The 24,485-nt window shown below is 39.3% G+C and overlaps 1 protein-coding gene across 6 annotated transcripts in view; it reads right to left on the reverse strand.

Annotated features, from left to right (window-relative positions):
- Window positions 1-24,485, reverse strand: part of DGKB (diacylglycerol kinase beta) — a 424,901-nt gene that overhangs the window by 348,660 nt on the left and 51,756 nt on the right. For 2 of the 6 annotated variants that reach the window (XM_068935003.1, XM_068934999.1), the window contains exon 1: window positions 24,148-24,255. The exons of 1 other annotated variant lie outside the window; for it this stretch is intronic. The gene's annotated coding sequence lies outside the window, so the exon portion shown is untranslated. Of the gene's footprint in view, window positions 1-11,940; window positions 11,960-22,179; window positions 22,202-23,554; window positions 23,644-24,147; window positions 24,256-24,485 lie in introns of those variants that run through there. 3 more of the 6 variants (XM_009680821.2, XM_068935002.1, XM_068935001.1) reach the window with 3 other exon arrangements.

Consider the following 24,485-nt stretch of genomic DNA (forward strand, 5'->3'; position numbering starts at 1 on the left):
CTAAAGTTATGCGAAAGGTAGGGTTTTCAAAAACTAGTAATATATTTTAGTAACACATGAAGCTCTCACGCAGGCAAGCCTTTCCTCACAGCTGAAAACAGATGCAGAAAGCTTCAAGATCAATTATTCTGCCTTTAATTTAATTATGATACTTCATTTTATAGTTTGAGAGATAAGGGTAGCTAGTGCACTACTGCAGGTCTGGACCACATGCACAAATGCTTCAGGGCTATTAGATGTTTTTGCCTGCTTTATCTCTAGCTTTTGGTATATTCACTCTTGTGACTGGAGAGATGACCCCGAAAACAGGTTTTACTTTGAAGGACACAAGGCAAATACATTATAGAATGTATTTAGCAGTAAAACGACTACATAAGAAAACCAAACAAGCCAGCCAGCCAGCAGCAGACTGCTGGATGCAGCTCCCAGTATCCCTAAGGAAAGCTCCCAGCAGAGCAGGCCAGGGACACCAGTTAGCTGGGTGACACAAAGGCTGGGATAACAACCCAAATGTCTGTACACTCAACATGCCAGGTGTATGCCTTCCCTTCCCTCCTTCCCGATCTCCCCATAAGCCCTGACCCCAAGCGTTGACCCCTCAAAGGAAAGGCAGTACAAGGCACCAGGGAGAGGGGCAGCACTTTTTCCGGGATGGGGCAGAGGACCTGTGCAGGCACAAGGCCATTCCCACAGCCAAGTAACAGTAGAGGGGCCACTGCCTCTGCCCCTCCTGACCCTCAAGGACCACACCACTGCCTATCTTCATGAGTCTGTGAAAACAAGTCTGTTGATTTTGCCATCATCCAATTTTTCTTGCATGTACTACTGTTCAACTCTGGGACAGCCTGCTTTGAACATAGTGATAAAATACACTTGAAATTACCTGAGTAGAAACACAGGGTAAACTTGCACAAAGATGTTCTGGTACTCTAATGAGCCACTTGCCTTATATATGCAGTTGTCAAAGAAGCAGAAGTTGAATTTGCTCTACCCCACTGTAGTCCAGAAGTTGTGCCAACTTCCACCACCTTTGCTGAGTGCTGATTCCTTTTTCCGTTCCTCCAGGATTCCACCTGTCCCCACAAGGAACTCACAGGATTTACCCCAAGGAAATTTTAGTGTTATCCACAAATTATAGTTGCTGAAACAAACATGGTAACTTCACATTTCAATTCATGGGAAACTAAATAAATTTGAAGCACTAATCTCTTTTCATAAACGTTTGGCAGTGTTAACTGACCAAAAGACTTCATGCTTTTATGGGAAGTTACCTCTGCAAGCTGATACCTTTTACGTTTTGAAGGGGGGAGGGACTATCTTCATAAAAATATGAAGAAAGTTTCCTTTAACTGCATTTTAGAGTAGTAGGAAATATCCTTTCAAAAACAATTCTTACAAAGCAATACTAAAATATTAAGGTCACTTGACATGATGAACTATAACAACCTGAGCATTCAAAAGACCACTTTGAAACTTATCTTCAAAGAAGCTCAAGTCCTTCTGCATTGTCTCCGTTACATCAAACTTCAGGATCCTACAACTTAGCTGCTGTAGTTATCAGTTTAAAAGAAATTAAAAAATTAGAGTGAGTTTACTTCTACTTGAGAGCCCTTTGTGTCAATGAACAGCCCTTCAGATACTTGGCCTAAAAAAGTTAAAAAAATTAAAAGATTAAAAAATTGGCCCAGTAGAACTACCACAGTATCCTGCCAATTGCACAGTTATCTACAAGGTCTATTTTTGCTTTCTATTATTAGAAGGAAACTATGAAGTAAAACCTTGGTACTTATGAACAGGTATGAGATCAGTAAATTGTATTTTATTTTTCACTGTTTTTACAACAGTTTAACGCTATAGTCGCTTTGTATAGCTCAGACTATACACAGTCAGTAACAACTATAGTACATCTACCTCCATCTACCTGTCCTGTACAAAAAGTCACTAAAGGTTTGGATGTTTTATGAGAAGACTATATATGAAAGATATACATATTACAGTGTTTAGATTTAGTTGAAATCTTGCAAGAGAGAAAATAAATGCCACTTTAAAAAAAATGTATCAAGCAGATTTGGGGTTTTTTTAAAGACTTATTTTCTATTGTTTCATCCTGAATGGATCTATGAAAGTTTTCAGATGAAGAGATTTTCAAATGTCTTTTGGGTGGTCTACTGTTATCAGTAGCCACAGGGTTTACATGTGTAGATATTTTGGAGCCACCCACATAAATCTCATTTTTGTGAATGGGAGAATATGTGAATTTAAAAAACAAAATTATACCAATAGAATCGGATGGTTTGTTTATTAAATGATTTGTAATTTATAAAGGAGGCATTCCTTTCACTTGTTATGTACTAAAACATGCAAAACTGAATTCTTCTGAAAAAGTTCATTCCTCTCATTGAGTTTTGTATCAGGTGAGTATCAAAGCTATGTAACCCATAAGTTATTCAGTTTACTAATGTCACCCTGTTAATGGTATAGCTTGTGATATTAAAAAAAGCAAGAACAGTTTTCTTCTCTTTGTTATTTAAATCTGCTCTATGATGAATTTTTACAAAGATTGTATTTTACACTGATAAATTGCTCTCTCATCAATAAGCATAACTTCATATTCTGAGAATATCAAAGATGACCTGAAGCCTAATAAATTCCATACTTAAAAAGAGAAAATGTATTTAAAATGAATTTGTTTTACAAGTTCCAACAGATGTTCATGGAAATGTTTTTGCTGTACTTGTCTGGCTTTTATAACGAATTCCCTTCTTTATGCTGATAAATGCAATAAACAAAAAGACAGTTAGCCCCTCTTGTAATTTTTTGTCATTTGAAGCATGTCAAGTAACACAAGTTGTTTTACTCATTGCTAAAAAACAAAGGACCATTACTAAGCACACACTCAAAAAAGGGAAGAAAGAAAAGAAAAGAGGAAAAAAAAAAGAGAGAGAAAGAACATCTTGAATCCACTGAGTTCACCCAAAACAGGTAATGTACTTTCATTCAAATCTGTGCTTTGAAGTGAGAGAAACTCTGGCTTGCAAGGTGCCACAGAGCACCAGGCAGTAATCCTGCAGCTGAGCTGAACTACCTGGACCGGGAGCTAGGTAGCCTGGGCACTGGCTGTTCTGCTGTGGGACCCGAAGCAGAAGGGCTGCGCTCTGGTGTCCAGCACTGCCTGAATAGACTTAGTTTTCTATTAATTCTCTACAAGTTGGCTTAAGTAACTAAACAGATGAAAAATGTTATGTTACTAATAATTATGTTATCATTATTACGTGCTTGTCATATAAAAACCGAGGTAAGATTGACTATACCACTGACAGCAGGATGTACATAAAGGACAGTCTTGCTTACTCTTGATTACAGAACTAGAAAAATTATATCAGAAAGATACATATTCCATTTTACACAAAGTAAGTGGAGATTTAGAGTTCCTAAAAATGAATATAGACCTACTGAATTTGAAAAAGTGGCTAAGAACTCAGCTGGCATAATTAGTGCACTTTAAGTGCAATAGACATACTGAAAAATTTGTTCCCAAATAACTTGCTCACTATCACACAGGAAGCGTGTGGAAAACTCAAGAACTGAACTGAGATCTGTAACAGAATATATTCAAACACATGAACAGTGTTAATTTATGTGAGTCAATAAAACAGTTCTACTCTTTAACAGCTTTATTTTTGTCTATCCTATTAAGTTTGAACTGAAAAATCTAAGTTTAAATGCTTGACATGTATGTAATAACTTACAATTCACAATAAAGTTGCATAACATAAAATGTTTCATTTATAGTTAATTACTAAAACCATTGAATTTTAATTAAAATTCTCTCTATCGCTCTCATTGCAGCTTTAGTTACTGCTCCATTAATTGAAATAAGAAATAGTTCACAGAAAGTATATACTGCTGAGGAAGTTATCCCTTAACAGATTTAGCTACATATAGATAATAAGGTCACCATTCTGGGAATCTGGTTGCATCTAAATTCCTTGAGCGTGTGTGCTGTGGCTTGCCCTAGGCTTCTGATTTTCCAGGCACCCATGCTGGGGACCTGGTTGCAAAGTGTCGTAACTCCCATTCCGTTCAAGCAGCTCCATTGCCTTTCATGGAGGAGGGACTAGTGCAAGCCCAAGCCTTACCTAAATCGTGGCTGAGAGGAGGCTGCCAGGACCTAGGCCCCGAAGGACAAACCAACTTATTTGTCCCTATAAGAGCACCCAAAACTAAAGCAAGACACAGATCCTGAGCAATGTGTGTTAGGACATAAAACAAATAGTTGCCACAGTAAAGACTTGAATCTTCACTGCTACACTATTTTCCCCCCCGATATATTCCTGAACTACAGTTAAGAGAGAGAGAGAGGGGAAAAAAAAAAAAAAAGAAAAAGAAGAAAATTTGCTACTTGGAATACAAACTTTCAAAAGGCTAAACGCTCTCTGTTCTCAGAATTAAGTGAGAATTGTGTGCCTTCAGCATTTTTCAAAATCTGGTCTTCTTACAGATATACATGACAGAAGATTATACAAGAGATTATTATACATCTCTAATATTTATTAGTAGTTTCCAATACAATTGAATCATTTGACTTAGCTTACATTTCTTAAATTGGTACAACAGAAATAAAAGTTATTTGTCGTCTTAAAATAATTAAAAAAACATAGATTTAGCATACCTAAGAAATTAAGCGTAAATATATCCTGCTGTAAATATATGGACAACATAATTTGGATGGTCTCTACTTTTTTGACAGGATAATTATACCACAAATATATATTATATATATATTAGTAGTTTATCTTGCTAATATTTTAGAAGCTCACCTATAAAGTTCAAAATTATGAACATATATATTCCTATATAGATACATTTAAATATATACATCAATATTTTGTCAACAATTACCTTAGAATATTCTGATGAAAATAAATGACCCTTCATACTATCTTACATATTTCTCCTCTTTTTTAATTATTCATGACATGTATCTAGACTTTGAAACAACAAGTGTCACCAGTAAGGGTAGCAAACCTCTTACAATACTGTGGCTTAAGGAATTACTAAGTTCAAGTTGACATAAATAACTAATAAATGAGATAGATACTTATGTTGATTGGTTATGAATCAGATAGATGACTTTCAAATATTTCTGTTCATACCTATACAGTATTACATTATTATGCCATTTAAACACATACATATTAACCTAACAAAGTTCCAGTAAATAACATTAACACAAAATATATGCTCTTTTCCTGTCAAAAAGTCCAAAGGAAGATCCAATATGTTTTCTTGCTAATCATGATTCCAGATAATTTTGTATTCATTGATATTTTAAACTCAGAGGTATAGGTTTTTTTTCCCCGAAAAGCCAAAGTAGTTAATATAGTAGCAGGCTCAAAATAGCTCAACAGCCCCAAAACACTTTAATGAGAATAGCAAGCTTTTCTTGTTCAGCAGGATGGGAGGGGGATTTGTTTTGGTTAGTTTTCAAGCTACGCATATTTTTCAGATATATCAAAAGTTGCAAAAAAACATTTCTTCGCTTTTATGGGACATCATGATTGTGCCATTTGTGGTAAATTTGCCTTGGGACATAACATTTTACAATGAAAATTGTGTTACAATGGCCCACATTGCATCATCCGTTTTAAGAATTCTCCAGTGATTTCTATGGAGAATAGTCTCCTTAAAAGTCTAAACGGAACAATATGTGCCAAAGTACTCTTTTACCTAGCTTAAATACTCTCGATAAAAAGATTTTGAAATTTTGCAAGCCTTAAGTGTAGCATTACCACTAAGGCATCTCCTTATTCTCCATCTATTCCCAAAGAAGCTAGCATACAAGGGTTGAACATCATGCTCCCTATGGGGCACAGCCCCATGACAGCAAAGGCAGACAAGGATCCTCACGACTCCAGGCTGTGCAGAGAGTTCATGCTTCTGCTTTCCCAGGAGACAAGTCCTGCCAGCACCCTCCCTTCTGCTCAGCAACAGCAGCATTACCCATACCAGCAAATATAAACAGGCATGGGGTCACAGAGCTAGAGATGCCAACTGATAATGAGCAAAAAAGGTTGGGGTCTGACAGTCTAGCGCTACCCGCATGTCTGACCACTGCTATTTCAGGCCATTCACAGGACACGCTGCAAAGAGTGCTAATGCCAGAGCTGGAGAAAGAATTTCTGAAAAAAAGCTCTTCTGAGTTTTCAACCACAGCGTCAATGCTGTGAACAAATCTTAGTATGCCAAATACCTTAGATGCACTTCAACTGTTCTACAGAACATCAAGGGGGGGGGAGGGGGATCATGTCTTGTTATTGCCAATGCCTTTTAAGAATGAAGTATTTCTCCAACACAAAACATAACTAGAAACCCCAAAGCCATGAATTTGCCATGACTTTCTGTGTTTATGCACCTTAGAATATGAGATCTCATAAAACTCTAAAGTAATCATAAAGCTCCAATTAAGGTCCGAAACAAGTAATTTATATTAACAGGTACGTTATCCTTACTTAGACTGCACCAGAGCTGTTATTTTACAACATATACACAGAACATCCCCAGAAGTTCCCTGGAGAAGTAATCTGAAAACCCTTTCAACAGAATAACAACCTTCTGCATCGGTACAACCTTCATGTCACCTCATGACTCATTTAGACATAATTAGGACAAAGGCTTCCCTGTTAACTTCATTAAACAGTTATTGTATTATAATGTTTCTAATGTTTCACAGAATTACCAGTGTTCTCAGGATATTAGAATTGTTTATCCAGTGGTCTAGTTCAAGGAATTATATTCTTTTATCTAAATCATCCGCACACGAGGGTAGTAACATAGCCAGTGTAACACCAGCTGACAATAACAGCATAGAACTTCAATAGTCTCTTCACCAGTTCCTTAAGTTGCTTTAATTTTTTGTTTGTATATATTCATATACATAATTAATTTTATATTTGTATATGTATATATTTATATATGTATAAATAATAATTTTAAATCACATGGAACGCATCCTGAATCTGAAAAAAATCCTTCTTTGCACTGTATATTTTGGAGAATACTCTTCACATAGGTCTTTGGGGTTTGGAAATTTCTTTTTGAGGATCAGTGATGTAGGGAGCACCTTTTTATATTTAGAAGTGCTTTAGTCATGCACATGACCTCCCTGTCAAAATGGGCCCAAATTAAAATATTAGTAATAACAAAGTGATGTGCTAAACATTATAAAAATAATTTCTAATGGATTGACGTGAAATCACAGCAATTCCCAGAATGACATGGAGACATATCTTTCTCTCACTTGTCAAAGGACCTTTCCCCTTCCCACCTCCCAGACATGGCGGGCCTCAGCACAGCCCTGATCCTGGTGTGCTTCTTTCTGCTGAGTACCATTTCACATCCATCTCTCTCTAACTAGATGTTGCTCAAACACTCAGCACAACATTTTGTTTGCTCACCTTGTGCTCTGGAATTTACCAAGTGCTTAGCTCATCCCCTCAAAGAGGAAAAATCCCACGCTCTACCCTTTCCATAATCACAGCACATGTGAGCCTTGCTCACGGTTTAAGAACCATCCTTGCCCCTGTTGCCCTTGCAGAGGGATGTGTTTGCCCTGAGCCTTGGTCTTTCACCTCCGGCTCTCACAGCTCTGTTTCTCCTTTTCACAGCCCAGGAGTGGGCACGGCAGCAGCTGCGGCTTCCCAGCTCTGCCTACGCAGAATTCAGTCACAGGACTTCCACTCAGGTAATCAGGTTTTCCCAGAGCCGACACAGGATTCCCACAGTGTTCCTCAAACCCACACAACCATTTCCTACCGTGCTTCTACCTACCGAGGAAACGACTGCAAGTACCTCAGGCACACACAGAAGAGCCAGTGACAGATTTTATTTGATTGCGTGTGTGGTTATTCCCACCACCTATTCTCTGCTGCTTTGCTCTGGCAGCCAATCTGTTGTTTGCTCTTGCAAACCATCTTTAACAGTAGCACTTTGGCTCTTTCAAGAAGCGATCCTCAGAGTGTCATTTCCACAAAATAATATAGTCTATTCCATCATTTAAAAGACATGGAATCACTCAAATTTGAGCATCTTTGCCTAAGGCTTATTCACTTGTTTTACAGAATGCCGATACTGTTGTCCTAGTTACTTGGTAAATACAGATACAGATTGACTTTTCACATACTGTTATAACTGATGCAATCATTCGAAGTAGAAACTTAAATATTTTAAAATTGAAAAGCCCCAAAACATGAAGAAATATATATGCAAACCAAGCATGGCTGTGCATACAACAATCCAGTCAGCCCCTTTCCACTGATAATCAGAGGCTAACAAATTACTCCTTCCCCTAGGCTATCTCTGTACAAACCAGATATTTGCAGAAATGAGCTGTTAAAAGAAAGGATATACAGTAAATGCAAACCTGGAACATAGGCCATAGCAGAGGTATCCTGAATTTTTGCTGGAATTTCATTTGAGAAGGAAATAAAAGCCCTGACCATCTCTTCATGGTAATAAGTATTTGAATACAAAAATATGGATTTAGTTGTAATTCTTTTTTCCCCCCCTTCCTTTCCCAGATAAGCTAGTTCTCTCCTGTTTTTGGAAAGAAATGCTGACAAACAGAATTGCTACTCAGCTAGTTATCTTTGCTGCAGTAGCTTCCACTGCAGTCCCTGCCAGCTGTGAATGCCTGTGCCCTAACCCTGTTTGAGACTATCCAAAGCACCACCAGTGCTCTAGAATTAAGGACTATATCTGGATATTCAATGATTGCAATATTAGTTCTCCAAGCAGCATGAGATTAATTTCTAATAATTCTTCTCAAGTTTGGGCTATGTATTTTATATATTCCTAGAAAGCAGAGTCATAAACAATGTTCCAATACAGTAAGCTCCAGGTAAAAAGAGAAAAAAAAATCAGTTCAAGTATATATTTTTCTTGTACAAAAAACAAAAAAACTACATTACGTTCACATCTGCATATGAATCTTCTTCTAAATGTGCAAGTCTGCTGTGAGAAAAATCATCTAGCTAGAAATCTTTAGGTTAGAAAACTACTTAAATATCAGATCCACACATCTTTTGGCTTTGGTTCTCCAAAATGAAGTTATGACTAAACATGGCATTTGAAATACAACTCACTACCAATTCCCACGTTACTGAACTGAAAATCACTTAAGTGAAGCCTGCCTCAGTAGCTATATAATATCACTGATCTACACATGACTGGAACTCCCACACACATCATTGGCAGCTCCACGTGCAGAAAGAAGGTAATGTACAGTTCCAAAAGCATGAATTCATTTTGGTTTAAATCCTGAAGTGACTCCCTCAGATGATTAGTAGGTTAGAAGCTGGCAGATTTCTATTCATCCGCTAATGTCAGAGCCATAGCACAAATATAGCTTGGGGAAAATTCACAGAAAATGACTATAAATTTTGCCAGTTAAAAACAAACACAGTTCATGCTAACTAAATCATGCTTTTCAACACAATCTTAGCTTAAATTTTAGTCCTCAATTTTGCTCCTACTACAGTTTTCACAAGATGCCAGTCTGAAGCCCCAAAATAACTACATACTCAAATAGGCATTAGAAGCAAGACAGTATCCACAAAAGCAGAGGCCACATCTAAATAATCAGCATTATGATGCATCAGTTTAATACTAATCATCAGTTTTCCTCAAAACTTCAAAGTTTTGTTCAGTCTATCCAAACAGCTTCAGAAAAATTGAACTTTAAGAGAGTAGCAACTGGAGCCAGACACCACTACTCTCATTCACTATTCACTTTGTCATATTCACCTCAGCAGGGTCAGATTCACAAGATATCATCCTATCATTTGATTGTGTTCGATATGCATTAATTTTACTGGCCCAGATCACTGGAAATTTTAGTGGTTATTATTAAATGCATACTTTATGGTGTTAACATTGCTTGCGCTCCTTTGTAATGTAATATTCTTGTACTGTACGCCTAACAGGGCGACAAGAGTCTATCTCATTATTTGCAGAATACGTATGAAAACTGGACCATATTTCACTAAGATGCACATAAAAGTTACAATTCTGTGATATGTTATTAAAAGGATCAAAGAAATTACATAATGCATAGCCACATACCTCATTATCTATGAGCACTACTATTTATGAGCATTATTTATAAAGATGAGTTGTTCCTAAAAAATAATTTGTGGGAAACTGGTTTTTTGACTCTACACAATCACCAATTTCACAAATATATTTGTGACTAAAAGCCAAAAATAAATTATTTAAATGTTAAGAAAGAGTATATGTGTTCCTAAATTAAGAAGTATAAGTCTTGAGAACAGATTCCCAGTAAGAACAATTTCATTTATGAATTAAAACTTAATTTTATTTCCATCTTCTCCAACATTTAAATTTAAAATATCAGAACTTAAAAATTGGGGCAGTAACTGCTTTGCTCAAATGTCTTCACAGAACAACACAGAAGGCATACAAGTATAACTAAATTACTCTGTTTTATTCTAAATCAAAATTATCTCAGTATTTTTGCCCTCTTTCTTCTTGTAACACGACTGTTTTAATGTTTTGGCTTGTATTATAAACCCTAAGGTTTTTTCAGACTGCAGGGAAGCATTCTGTGGCCTGTGGTAAGGGTGTGCAAAACTGACGGTCAGTGAATCCCTCTGCATGAAGCAGCAATGACATGGATTCCTGAGGCTGTAAATGACTAGACACAATGGTCCACGTGATCTGTTCCAGCTCTGTGTTCCCATGGTAAGTCCTCGCATTGCTATATTAGTCAATTAGAAGAGGGTGAACACGGTGATGTTGATTTTTTTTCTCTATTAAGTAATAATAATCTATACATAAGTCAGTCAGTACCATTTACTTACAAGCTCCACTGCTGTTGGGCATATGATCCGGACAAAAATAACATTTCTGCCAGGGATTGGACTTCATCCAGAACTAATGTGAACCCAGCTAGGGTTAGTCACTTGGTTGGGAACTATTTCTCTAAATACCGCCTCTAAACTTTAATTCCTGTAGGCAATTAAACAGTAATAGATACCTTCTGAAGGCTATAAATTTAGTCATAATCACAATATACAATGGATGTTTGATGCTATATTCCTATTCAGCATGTGGTCAGTATAAAATTAAATAGAAGGTATGCATAGTTACATATGTACATGTTTTAAATTGAAAAAGTCAAGATTTTATATATTACACAGCAGACATTTTACCTTATTGTATAGTAGGTTAGTATTAGAAGATTAGCAAAGAAAGAAAAAGAAAGAAAACGAACATTTGAAAATATATTGTTTAAAAACATAATTGCATTTCTAAGAATTCTTTTAATGAATAAGTTCACCCAAGAAATATTCTTCATTAGAATGTTATGAAGCTGATTTTTTTAATTAATTTTATGCACACTATGTATTTTACTTTCAAAAAAAACTCTATTTATTCCCAATGGATGAGCAAGTCACTCTTCTACTTGTTATTATCCACACACCACTGAATATCACATAGCTGTCACACCCAAGTGATATGAACGAAAGTTCCATATGACACTTAAAAATGTGCAACACTGATACCATAATGTTTTGAGGCCAGACTGGAGAAAAGATTCAGAGAGCAGAAACAGGATTTAGGTATAACAGAGGCACTCAGCCTCCATAATTACAATTTCCCCCTTCGCCTCCAGCACCATCACCAACAAAAATAAATCCTAATAGCCAAACTCTCTGCTTAATCCTAGCTAATGCTAGCTTCCACTGCCCACTGAAACAGTTTCATATGCCTGAACATAGATAAATATAAAGCAATGCAAATAGCAAAAAACAATTCTAGCTTTATACCTAAAGTGATGTGCAGTGAGCTCATCAATGATGAGTTATCTGTTATCTCTCAGGGATGAAATTTTTGAATTATAATCAGAAAACATCAGACCAGTGCCCAGGAGTGTGTAGATCCCTTTTGTGCTTGCATTTTGAATAACATTTGGAGTTCTGGGTCTTCAAATCAATTACAGCAGAAATGGACAAAAGAGAAGAAAAAAAAAAATAGAACAGCTTGCTCAGGAGAAACAAACAACCAAACTAAAATTCTTTCAGCTTAAAAAAGAAGCATGGGTATATCACAGAGATCTACAAAATTATGAACGCGTGTGGAGTGTTGGAGCATGGAGGGGTGCTCTGCAGATCCTTATCCTGTCACAGAATCACAGAATCGTTTAGGTTGGAAGGGACCTCTGGAGATCATCTAGTCCAACCCCCCTGCTCAAGCAGGGACCTCTAGAGCACATTGCACAGGATCACATCCAGACGGGTTTTGAATATCTCCAGCGAAGGAGACTCCACCACCTCTCTGGGCAACCTGTGCCAGTGCTCTGTCACCCTCACAGTCAAGAAGTTTTTTCTCAGGTTCAGATGGAACTTCCTGTGGTTCAGTTTCTGCCCATTGCCTCTTGTCCTGTCGCTGGGCACCACAGAGAAGAGACTGGCCTCATCCTCTTGACACCCTCCCTTCACATACTTGCACACATTGATGAGATCGCCTCTCAGTCTTCTCTTCTCCAGGCTGAACAGGCCCAGCTCTCGCAGTCTTTCCTCATAGGAGAGGTGCTCCAGTCCCCTCAGCATCTTCGTAGCCCTCCGCTGGACTCTCTCCAGTAGCGCCCATGTCTCTCTTGTACTGGGGAGCCCAGAACTGGACACAGTACTCCAGGGGAGGCCTCACCAGGGCTGAGGAGAGGGGCAGGATCACCTCCCTCCACCTGCTGGCAACACTCTGCCTAATGCACCCCAGCATACCATTGGCCACCTTGGCCACAAGGGCACACTGCTGGCTCATGTTTAACTTGTCCACCAGCACTCCCAGGTCCTTCTCGGCAGAGCTACTTTCCAGCAGGTCAACCCCCAGCCTGTATTGGTGCATGGGATTATTTCTCCCTAGGTGCAGGACCTTGCACTTGCCTTTGTGGAACTTCATGAGGTTCCTCTCCGCCCACCTCTCCAGCCTGTCCAGGTCCCTCTGAATGGCAGCACAGTCTTCTGGTGTGTTAGCCTCTCCCCCCAGTTTAGGATCATCAGCAAACTTGCTGAGGGTGCACTCTGTCCCTTACTCCAGATAAATATATCGAACAAGACTGGACCCAGGACTGACCCCTGGGGGACACCACTAGCCACAGGCCTCCAGCTTGACTCTGCGCCATTCACCACAACCCTCTGAGCTCGGCCATCCAGCCAGTTCTCAATCCATCTCACTGTCCACTCTTCTAACCCACACTTCCTGAGCTGACCTAGGAGGATGTGATGGGAGACAGTGTCAAAAGCCTTGCTGAAGTCCAGAAAGACAACATCCACTGCTCTGCCCTCATCTACTCAGCCAGTCATTCCGTCATAGAAGGCTATCAGGTTGGTCAAGCATGATTTCCCTTTGGTGAAGCCGTGCTGACTATTCCTGATCACCTTCTTGTCCTCCACATGCTTAGTGATGACCTCCAGGAGGAGCTGTTCCATCACCTTTCCAGGGATGGAGGTGAGGCTGAAAGGCCTGTAGTTTCCTGGCTCCTCCTTCTTGCCCTTTTGGAAGACTGGGGTGACATTGGCTTTCTTCCAGTCCTCAGGCACCTCTCCTGATCTCCAGGACCTTTCAAAGATGATGGAGAGTGGCCTAGCGATAACATCCGCCAGCTCCCTCAGCACTCGTGGGTGCATCCCATCAGGGCCCATGGATTTATGGATGTCAAGTTTGGACAAAAGATCTCTAACCTGATCCTCCTCAACCAAGGGAGAGTCTTCCTTTCTCTCTTCTTGTCCTTGACATCCCTTGCCAGATTTAATTCCAACTGGGCCTTAGCCTTCCTTGTCGCATCCCTGCACACTCTGACAATGTCCCTGTATTCCTCCCAAGTGGCCTGTCCCCTTTTCCTCATTCGGTATACCTCCTTCTTCTGCTGGAGCTTTGCCAGGAGTTCCTTGCTCATCCATGCAGGTCTCCTGCCCACTTTGCTGGATTTCTTACTCTGAGGGATGCACCCATCTTGAGCCTGGAGGAAGTGATGCTTGAATATTAACCAGCTTTCTTGGACCCCTCTTCCTTCTAGGGCCCTGTCCCAGGAGATTCCCCTAAGTAGGTCCCTCAAGAGGCCAAAGTTAGCTCTCCTGAAGTCCAGCGTTGCAATCCTACTCATTGCCCTGCTCCCTCCTCGTAGGATCCTGAACTCCACCATCTCATGGTCACTGCAGCCAAGGCTGCCCCCAACCTTCACCTCTCCAACTAGACCTTCTTTGTTTGTTAGTACAAGGTCTAGCATTGCACCTCTCCTCGTTGGCACCTGTCCTTATATCCTTCCCTAGAACTACACTGTTAGGAGACAGCATGCAAGGCTAGACAGACCGCTAGCTTTATCCAATAAAGCTATTCTTCTGGCTCTAATCAGAGCGATGGAGAATGAACCCATTCACCTGTCCTGGCAATACGGCCTTCTGACATAGATATGAATATGCCACAATGATGTTTAAGGACAAGGTGCAGAACATGCCTCACTCAAAAAAAAAAAAAAAAAAAAAAACAGACAAAATTGGGTAGCAGCACGAACTTCTCTGAATAAAATTAATGCTACCACGTTTACCACACTCTGTACTGTGTTTGCTAACTTGCCACATATATTGTACGCATTTCCCATAAACAATATTGGGTAATACAAACAACAAGTTTTACTGACAATATGTATAGCTTTTAGAAATAACTGGCTAATAACTAAGCAAAAATGTTCCTTTAAGTTTTAATTGTCTATATAGTCATTTATTGAATCCCACATTTATTGAATGATACTGGAATTATATTAGAGAATGGAGTCTGCATTATCAACTCTTCAAAAGGACCTATCTATTTTAAATGGAAGTCTTCATGAAAAGCATCATGATAATATTTAAAGGTCTTTGCACTGTGTTGTTTATATCTCTTCCCTTCAGAGAAGAGAGAGACATTTAAGGTATAGAGACATAAAGAGTATGCTGACACGAAGTGCATCTTTCCTTTCCTTTCTTTGATTCCATTAGGTTGTCTAAAAAAGAAATCTTCAGTGAAATTTGTGCTGAATCCGCAGAGACGACAACAACATTTCTGAAGACAAGAGGTAAGCTTTAAGTATCATCTTCCCTTTTACAATACCCAGACATTGAAAATCATCATCACAGCTGTTCTACCTTCAAGTGCATGACTTTGAACAGTTAAAATCTCTCCTAACTTTCTGCTTTGCATGGATTATACAACACAAGTATTCTTCTTAAATGGCCTTCTTAAATGGCCTTAGCATTTCTTTCACATCCCTGAAATATGTAAATGAATATAGAACGTACTGTTTTTTAATGCTCGAAACATTCAGGTTCTATAAAAAAGTTGATATATAGGTTTTATTTATAAAGGTTCTATACTTCTGTAAATGTCAAGGTAAAATTGGGGTTCAGTCATCCCAAACAGGATAAAAAAATAAGTTTGATCTGAAAAAGCAATAATAATATTCTGGAAATGTGATTTGCATCTATATGCAAGTAATAGGTATTGCTGTCAATGCACATGTTGATATGAAAATACAAGGTTCAGCAAGTATGGAAGACCTTTATATTGAGATACATGTATCAGCTCCCTAGGAGAAGAACAGCATTTTATTCCTTCATGGGTTAATAATTTGCTCGTAGTTTAAAAGAGATGGCACCTGCTCTGCCAAAGATATATTTGCATTTCCAAAGAATGAGAGCAGTAAACAAGACAAGAGGAGGAGCACTGAAACTTTTCCTGAATAAATTAAAGATTAATAATCTCCAAGGGGAAGGGATGAAGCATTTGAATCTGAATGAAAACTGCAGAACATGCCAAGAAAAATATCTACGTATAAAAATTGGCAAACTTTGCCAGCTTGGGATGCTCTCCAGTGAAAGCTGGCCAAGAACATAAATAATGCAAGAAGACTCAGTCCTTGACCTCATAGCAAATCTAAAGAGTAGCACCTTGTCAGGGCACATAGAAAATTTGGATCTGCCTTTCGTACCAGAAAATAAAGCAAGAATTTGTTTCAATTTTGTAATTCTTGTCTTTATAAATCCAGGCTTTACAGTTGTTTGTTTCGGATTTTGCAAATAAATTATTTTATTTCCTTTTCTATTAACACGGGAGCTGAATTAAGGATGCGTTAAAGATGAATTAAGGATGCTTTCCAAGTTTCTCCATGATGGAGGCATTCTTCCACTCCCATTGGAGTGGTCAACCTTTTAGTTAGGCTCCTGAACTAATCATGCAGAATCTAGTGCCTTAATACTCTATGCTAGGACACTGAAAGGGTAACAAGTTGTATCTTACGTTAGCTGGACAGTATTTTGAGAGGCAGTAGTGTAGGATCAGAAAGGAGAAAAGCTTCACTGAGTGGCCAGAGTTGGCCAGGAAAGTGCCCTGAATTGAAATAAGGTTGTAGGGGGTATTTCCCAAACCCTGAAGGAGTTCGTAGGATACTCTTTAAAGATATAAAATGCTTTATATGTGTTTGTATATTCTCACTAGTCCAGTTGCCTCTACAGCTATCTGCTCATTAAACTACACTGAAATAAGGCCGAACGCTTTAAATACTTGTTATTTAGAAGAGAGTATTTATATGATTCTACAAATTATTCCGTCATTGACAAAAGATTTACCCTGACCTTATGCTCATCAAACCTGAATAAGACTTCCCAGTTACACTTGTCAGTGAGACTTGAATTTTCTCTAGTTTATTAACAATGCAACTAGAAGTAAGTCCTGGATCATCCACTCCTTTTTCTCATCACCAGATACAAGTAAAAATCACCATATTGGTTAACAGCATAATACAAGAGTAGAAGAATATCTTGATCACTCACACAAGTAACCTGTAACTGTTTCCATAGTTTTTGGATGTCCAAATAATTTATAGGAAACAGTTATTGATAGAATATAAGAGGTTTTTACAACACATTATTTTGAGTTTAACAGCAAATAATTTCATAATTGATTATCGTATTTTGCTATGTAAGCGACACAAAATAACCACTTGGCATTTTAAACTTAAAGAGGAAGTAAATGAATATTTTTATCAGAGCACCTACTATGATTAACATCACCTGTTCTTCAAAGCTGGGATGTTTCCCTGGGATTCCTCAAGCCATTCTACTGTTAGGTCATTCTATGGTTATGAAGAAACAATTGTGTCAACAGCGCTAAGCCTAACACAGGCAGTAAATTTTATTTTTCTGTTATATAAAAGATGACATTGTTTAGAAACTTTAAATTCTTTGACATAGCAGTTGTAAGGCTGTAGAAAGGGATATCTGCTTTCCCTGCATGCTTTTAAAGTCAAAAAGGCAAAATAACTCCCTCTGACGATTTCCTCCTCCCCCAACCTCAAACAGAAATCATAATAGTAGTACATAATTGTAAATTTACCATGGTGTATGAACATTACCCTGGTCACTCCACGTTACGTTTTCAGTTTCTATGACATGTAGAACAAAATAAAACTAAACACCTGAGCAACTCTTTGCAGTGTTCAAGTCTCAAAGTACATACAGAACTTTCACAAAATCATATAATTTTATTTTCCCTAATAAATGTTACCTGAATATTTTATATTGATAAGGAACTAAAACACAAAGGCTTTTTTGATAAAAAGCATATCATAGCAAATTTTACAGGACATGATGAAAAATGGAAATGCTCAAAAGTACTTTTAAAATTTAGATATATTTTAAAATATCCTTTGATATTTAACTGAAATGTTCTGTGAGGTAGCCCATTCTAGGCAACTACTTTTTGTAAGGATACTTTATCTTAAGTTTATTTTTAGTAATACATGGAAAAGTATTCGATATATTTTGGGGATTTCAATTCTGCCTTCCTTTTTTCCCCCCCTCTAGGTAACAAAATACCCACAGGTACAGTTTATCTCCACCAGTGATGGATGTCTTAATATTATACCTTAAACTGTGCGCTAGACATCCCAGGCACCCTTTGTAACAGTTTGAGAGACTCAGACACATCCAGTGCATACTTCCACTGACCTATATTAAACGCTTTTCCTGAAATGAGAATCTCCCTCAGCAGGTGCTTTTATCTTTCCGTCAGCAATAATAGGAGAGACACAAGGTAACCCGCTGGTATTTAGATATTAAAGTTAGGACAGATTAATCCCATTTATGTACATTTCAAACATTATCACAACTTTGAACTCTAAATGATAACTGAATTACCATAATTACTCTACTAAAAACATGAAGAAAAAAATCAAAAGTAAAAATTTTGCCACATGCGAGTAGTATAGAGAAGGATCAAACAGCACTCTGTCTATGTATAAAAAAAGTTGTTCAAATTTTATTTACTAATCTTAAAACCTTTTTACCTACCATTGAATTCACTAGCTTAAGTTCTTTTAAGTTTTAGAAAAAAGATTTCCTTTGGAGACTAAACTTGAAAAAGAGTAGTAGCAACCATTAAATTCACCCTTTGCATGTTTAATTTATTCCTGTCTGTAATCATGTATCGGTCCATGTTCATCTATAATATCAGTTTTGGAAGGGGGGGTCTACTAATTCTTTTACCTTCTTCATCTATCATTTGTTGTTGTTATTGGGTTTTTTTTTTCCTGCTGCCTAAAGATATCTTCCTGGCCTGTATCTCAATGTTAACTCCCATTTGCTTGATGAATACAACCGTTCATGCAGATGTGAGTAAATCCACTCTTAAAGAGGCAAAACACTCCAGAGGAAAAAAGGAGCAGACTGTTGATTCTTGGGCTGCAGTGGCTTGTGCTGCTTACGCCCAGGCCATGATCTCTATGCACCTGATGTACAAGACACCACTATGACTACCTCCAGAAAAAAGAGACAGGAAAGACCACTGACGTCACATTATCAGTGATTCTTCCATGGGCTAATAAAGCTGTTAGAATTTGTCATTTGTATCCTTTGCTTAAACTTTGCTTGTCAACCAAGCAGGACCACAACTGTGCAAAGATGTAACTACACAAGAAACCTACACATTCCTCTACAGTGTGCAGGACTGAGACCTCACACATACTGTGGGATATTTCAGCTTATTTCCAAATTTGAACCAGTTTGGACATGTCCACCGGGGGACAAACTTAGACCAAAGAGAATAAATTTGACTAGCATTAATTATTTTTCCTTCACATGGCATGATTTAGATAAGGGAAACATTTTATTTTTCATTATCCTAGTGCATTCTCTAGTTGTCTTAATAAGCCACAACTATATTCAAATACTTCATAAATTCCCACAAGGCAACCCAAAGGAAAGTGAAGTACCATTTTACAGTGGAAGACGCCGAGTATGATGCATACAGCACAACATCAACTGTGAAAAGTGCATTACACATATCAGTTGGGATTGTTCTTCCTACTGTAACGCCTAGAAAGTGAACTCCTCATTGCTACTCACGAGTTGTAATGAGTTGATCAGTATTTCCCATTTGTATCCTTTGCTCACGCTAATAGTCCCATTGAACACAATGGAAAAAAAAAACCATGATTTCAAATTAAGTAACCAAACGGTGGCTGAAAGTCAAATTTAAGAACATTTCAAGGTACCTACAACAACTAAAGATTTATGCCAGCATATATAAACGGTCCATTCCTGAAAATGAAAATGTTTAAAAGATAACAAAAGGTATTTAGATGTCATTTTATTTATAGTTTATTATAGTAAATAACAAACATTATCTAAAAATAAAAAGTTATTCTGTTCTAGCACTTAGAAGTCTAATTAGTAACACTGAACTGCAAATATGTTTGTCAGTTTGCTTTTCTTTGTTTTATTTAATTTTTTAAATAGTTTAGGGCAAAACAATGGTGTCAGATTTGTATATTTTCATTCCAAGCTGGTATTAATGGGCTGGACAAGAAGTAATTAGAACAGCCTCAAAATACTTACATTTGTTAAGCTTTCAAACTTGTGGCAAACTTACTAAACAAGAATATGTGCCCTCAGGGCTAAACTGCTGCAAATACTATTTAGAGAAATCCTCTATTTTGCTTCACAAACAATTAAAAAAGGAAAATGTGTTCTAGATTGCATAAAGCTGCTTTACAGATTGTTTGAGGACAGTTATTCACCCTGATTTGGAAAAAAAAGAAAAGAAAATAAAAGAATATAACATACTTCTCTACTTGCTAAATTGGCACAAAATGCCATACCTGCACCAAATCTTCTACCACACTAGACCTTCTATCCATAGTAAAAACATCTCTAGTGTAATGAAAGTTAAGTTAGGTTGAACAGACTGATGATACATGTTTCAACGTCCAGATTTATAACGGGTTTTTTTTCCCTACTCTTGTGGACAAGGTATTAAATATAACTACAAATATAAAATTATTTTCAGAGAGGCACAGCAAGTCACTTCTTAATCTTTCCTTTGGCACTGTGAATTAGCTTACTCAGCTATAGAGCTAGTCCCCAGACAGGAAATTATTAACAAAATAGTATCATGAAAAAATGCAATTAATAGACAAACCATTGTAATAAGACTCCCATTACTGCTATTAATTGTTTCATAAGCGCTCCATGAAACAGTGGACAAGAGTTGTCCAAATGAAGAAACTTGCAACTGAAAGGTCAACAGATCCTTTACATGGAATTCTTACAGAGGGAACTACTGTTTTTTCTTTAACCTTTCACATATTTTATTATTGATTAAACTGCTTTTGAAATGTTATCGTTCCTACCAAATAACACTTAAAACTCATTTTGCACAGGTATACAAAAAGAAAAAAGTAGGCTCTACCCAAAGCAAAGCCTGGTGCATTATGTTATTCTATTTTATTGTCCGAGGCAGTAGTGATGGTGGGAAGATCAATTTGCAAGCCCTGAAAATAGACTGCAAAGTTTAATTAATAGTGAAAAAAGGTTGGGGTTGGAATCAAAAACTGATGGATTTCAGAAAGTCAGCATCCTGCCCTGTCCCTCAACGGCATCACATTCCCCTGATGTCCCTACCTGATTTCACATCACAGCTATGAAATAAATGAATGACATTCTCAGGTACCTTCTCCCTTCCACAAGGGAAGTAGGGCTGGAGTTCTTTCACTCCTGGATGCCAAACTACAAAACAATACCTCCTATTTTCGTATTCCTCCCCCTTCCCTGACTCCCCCTGATTTTTATCACTCCTTCACAATTCTAGATACATATGGGAACATTTTGTCATAAGTTTTGTCAGGGCAAGAGTCATGAACTGTTGTGAAAAAGTCAACAAGATAAACCATGAATACTGATATAATTATGTAAAAGTGTTCTTTGCAACAAAGCTGACATTTTTCTCTGTTTTAAAGTTAGAAATAAGTGATGCTTTAAAAAGAACTGCTAAAATTGTGCGCAGAATATTTAACTTATCAATAAACTGTAAAAGGTCACATTAATTCAAAGTGAATGAAACATTATGTAACATTTGGATACCCCATTTACTATTTATTGAATTAATTAATTTAAAGTATACCTTAAACCCTCTGTCTTCCATTCTATAGGTGACTCACAAGAACTCAGCGCTACTGTCATACAAGCACCAAGCAAAAAAGGTCAGTCCAGCCATCCAGCTGACTGACTTTGAAGTTTTTCCAGTGCCATCCTATTCCTACATTTCCTCATAGACGTCCTGTATTTACACCATGCTTTATCAAAATGGTGCTTTAGTAGATTTCCTACAACTCTTGTACCAGTCTCTCCATTCCTGTTTTAGGGCAAGAGCTATCTAGTGCTGCCTCATAAAGCATCATCTGAAGGACTCTGCTCCGCAGTAGGAGTTGGTGCAAAATCCTTATAAACAATATATATTTGGAAGAGTATCAGACAGAAGTTTTATTAACTTTGCTACTTCCAAGTTGCATAAACTCTTCAGAAATAACTTAGCATTTCTATTGGGCGTAATAAGGTTCGCTGAGTATTTTATTCTAAGACTTATCTATAGGTGTATATACAAAGATGATTTCACTTCGTAATACCAGTCCACATACATTTCTTCTTCCTAAAAAGAACACAATAAATTGTATTTTTTTTAAGCCTGCATAACAGCAGCAGCTTCAGTTGGTTGTAGAAATCTAAATTAGAGAAACAGGTTTTGGCCCAAAGTTTTTCAAAATCATAGGATAAGTATCTTGCTGCATACCCATTTCAGACTGCTGACTAATTGTTTCAGGACTTTCCTGTCCTGAAACAACACAGCTCTTCCATCTTGACAAGTGAACATGGGATAGGTAACCTGACGTCCCAGCAGGAAGTACTGCTTCTTAAGGCCAGGTGTTTCTGAGCGTTCTTGTGCTGGTTATCATTGTTGCATAGCAATGCTATTGCATGCAATGCTATTGCATAGCATACAAGCTATGCACTAAACAATACTGGACTGTCACTTCGGGATGGGAAAAAACGACTTCTTTCTTGTTGCTTTATCTGTAAAGCATAGCAGAAGTCTGGTCATTTGGGAATGTGTATTATGCTCTTTCTATAGATTTTTTTTTCTGAGCTATAATGATATTTTAATATATGCAGAAGCAATATATCATTGAAGTGCAAAGAATAAGAATTGTAGCCTTGCTGTATTGGGTCATTTGACCTCAACAGAGGTAGAAGAAACAAACAGTTCCTTTTTAAAAAACTTTTTTTAGATTTTCTTATATCTTTTTCCTGCAAGACCTGTAGCTTTTTCTCCATCTTGTTGCATTCCCTTTCCTATTTTCTGAGATATGTGTTTCACAAGCACATTCAATTTGCTTTTCAAAGGTACATGTACTAGAAAGAAAATGCTTTTGAAAACTAACGAAATTCCTTTCTATTATTTTTCTGCAACATAAATGAGAACCAACTGAGGAACCTATAATCTGGTTGTTTAGCTACTACAAAAATACTTGATACAGTAATCTTCTGAGAAAACCCTTCATCCATTTCTAAAATAGCATACTTAAAATGAAAAATGTATTTGTAAACACCCCTGACAAATAAGATGCTTTTCAACAGAATGAATGAGAACAACACTGGACTATGTAAAGCATGAATAAGCTTTATCTACATTGACTTCAAACATCCAACAGTTTGGACAATCAGCATAGTGTTTTTAATTCTTCCTTTAAAAGATCGTTAAACAAATAGACTGTCATATCCCCCCCTAAAGTTTCAGAAGACCAGTTTTTATAGCTCAAGTTTTCAGCTGCATCTTTTCTTTCATGCACTCGCTATGCTCTTACTCACACTTCATGCTTCACCAGTTCAATGTTTTGAAGTCAACTATCAATGAAAGCCCAGCCAGCATCATGACATTTGCTGTGGCTGAGCAAAGTGGCCTAGGTCAATGAGACAAACTGGCGTTAACTAGGACCCAAAGCAACGAGTCGCGACAAATTCAGCGCAGCACGGTTCGCTCCAACTTTCCTCCCAGCCTCCTCCCACCCCCGCGACACGCACAGAAACGCACACAGGCGCGCACAGCCCCCCTCGGTTTTCGCGGCTGCAGCCCACCCGCTCAGCCGCCCAACGCCTCGCTCACTCACTGCAGTGCGATGCGGGAGGAGGAGGCGCACGTCCCCGCGATGCGAGGGAGACCGGCGCCCTGCGCAGCGAGGGGCACCGGCCATCCAGCCGGGCTGACGCCGGGGCCGGGGACGGGGACGGCGCCGCCGCCTGCCGCAGCCGAGCGCGCCGCCGCCGCCAGCCGCCCCGCGCCCCTGCTCCGCACCGCAGGGCGCGCTCGCCGCTGCCCGGCGCGGACCCCAGCAGCCGCCCGCGTCCCGGCAGTAGGGCAGCTACAGCCTGGCCGCGCGTTTTTAAGCGGCTGTGCACCGGCAGATCTCCCACCCCCTTTCTGGCAGGGCGGTAGGGGGGAGGGGACAGGCGAAACACACACACACACACACACACACACACACACGCTCCTGATTGATGCCCTCCCGCCCCCGCGCAGGCTGCGGTACCTGTTGTCCGGCGCTTGCATCCCCCCGGGGCCGCGCCGCGCCGCCGCCCGCCGACCCCGCCGGCAACACGGCTCCGGGCCCGCTCCGCGCCCGAGCGGCGGCGCGGCCAGCCCCGCGCACGGCTCCGCACCGCTCCGCTCTCCCTTCCCCGCCCGCTCCCGCGCAGCACTTACCCAAAGTTTAGCCGGTCCCTCCGCCGGCGGTGGCCGCGCCGGGCTGGTGGCCGCCCTCCCGCTCGCTACGAGGCAGCGCGGCTGTGACAGCGGCCGCGAGGGCGCGGAAGGGCTGTGCGCAGGGGCGGGGGGTGCGCGCGTGCAGGCGGTGCGCCCGCCCGCCCGCTCACTGTGCGCACCTGCGCAGGGCCCGCCTCCGCGTACCTGCGGCTGCGGCCGCGGTCGGGCGCGCTGCGCTGCGCTGCCGCGGCGAGAGCAGGGGGCGGCTGCGCCGCGGCTGGCAGGCAGGGCGCGGCGGGCCCCCGGCCGGGCCGCTGCGCTGCGCTGCGCCCTGGCGC

The sequence above is a fragment of the Struthio camelus genome, chromosome 2 (genome assembly GCF_040807025.1).
Source record: "Struthio camelus isolate bStrCam1 chromosome 2, bStrCam1.hap1, whole genome shotgun sequence".
Lineage (NCBI taxonomy): Eukaryota > Metazoa > Chordata > Aves > Struthioniformes > Struthionidae > Struthio > Struthio camelus.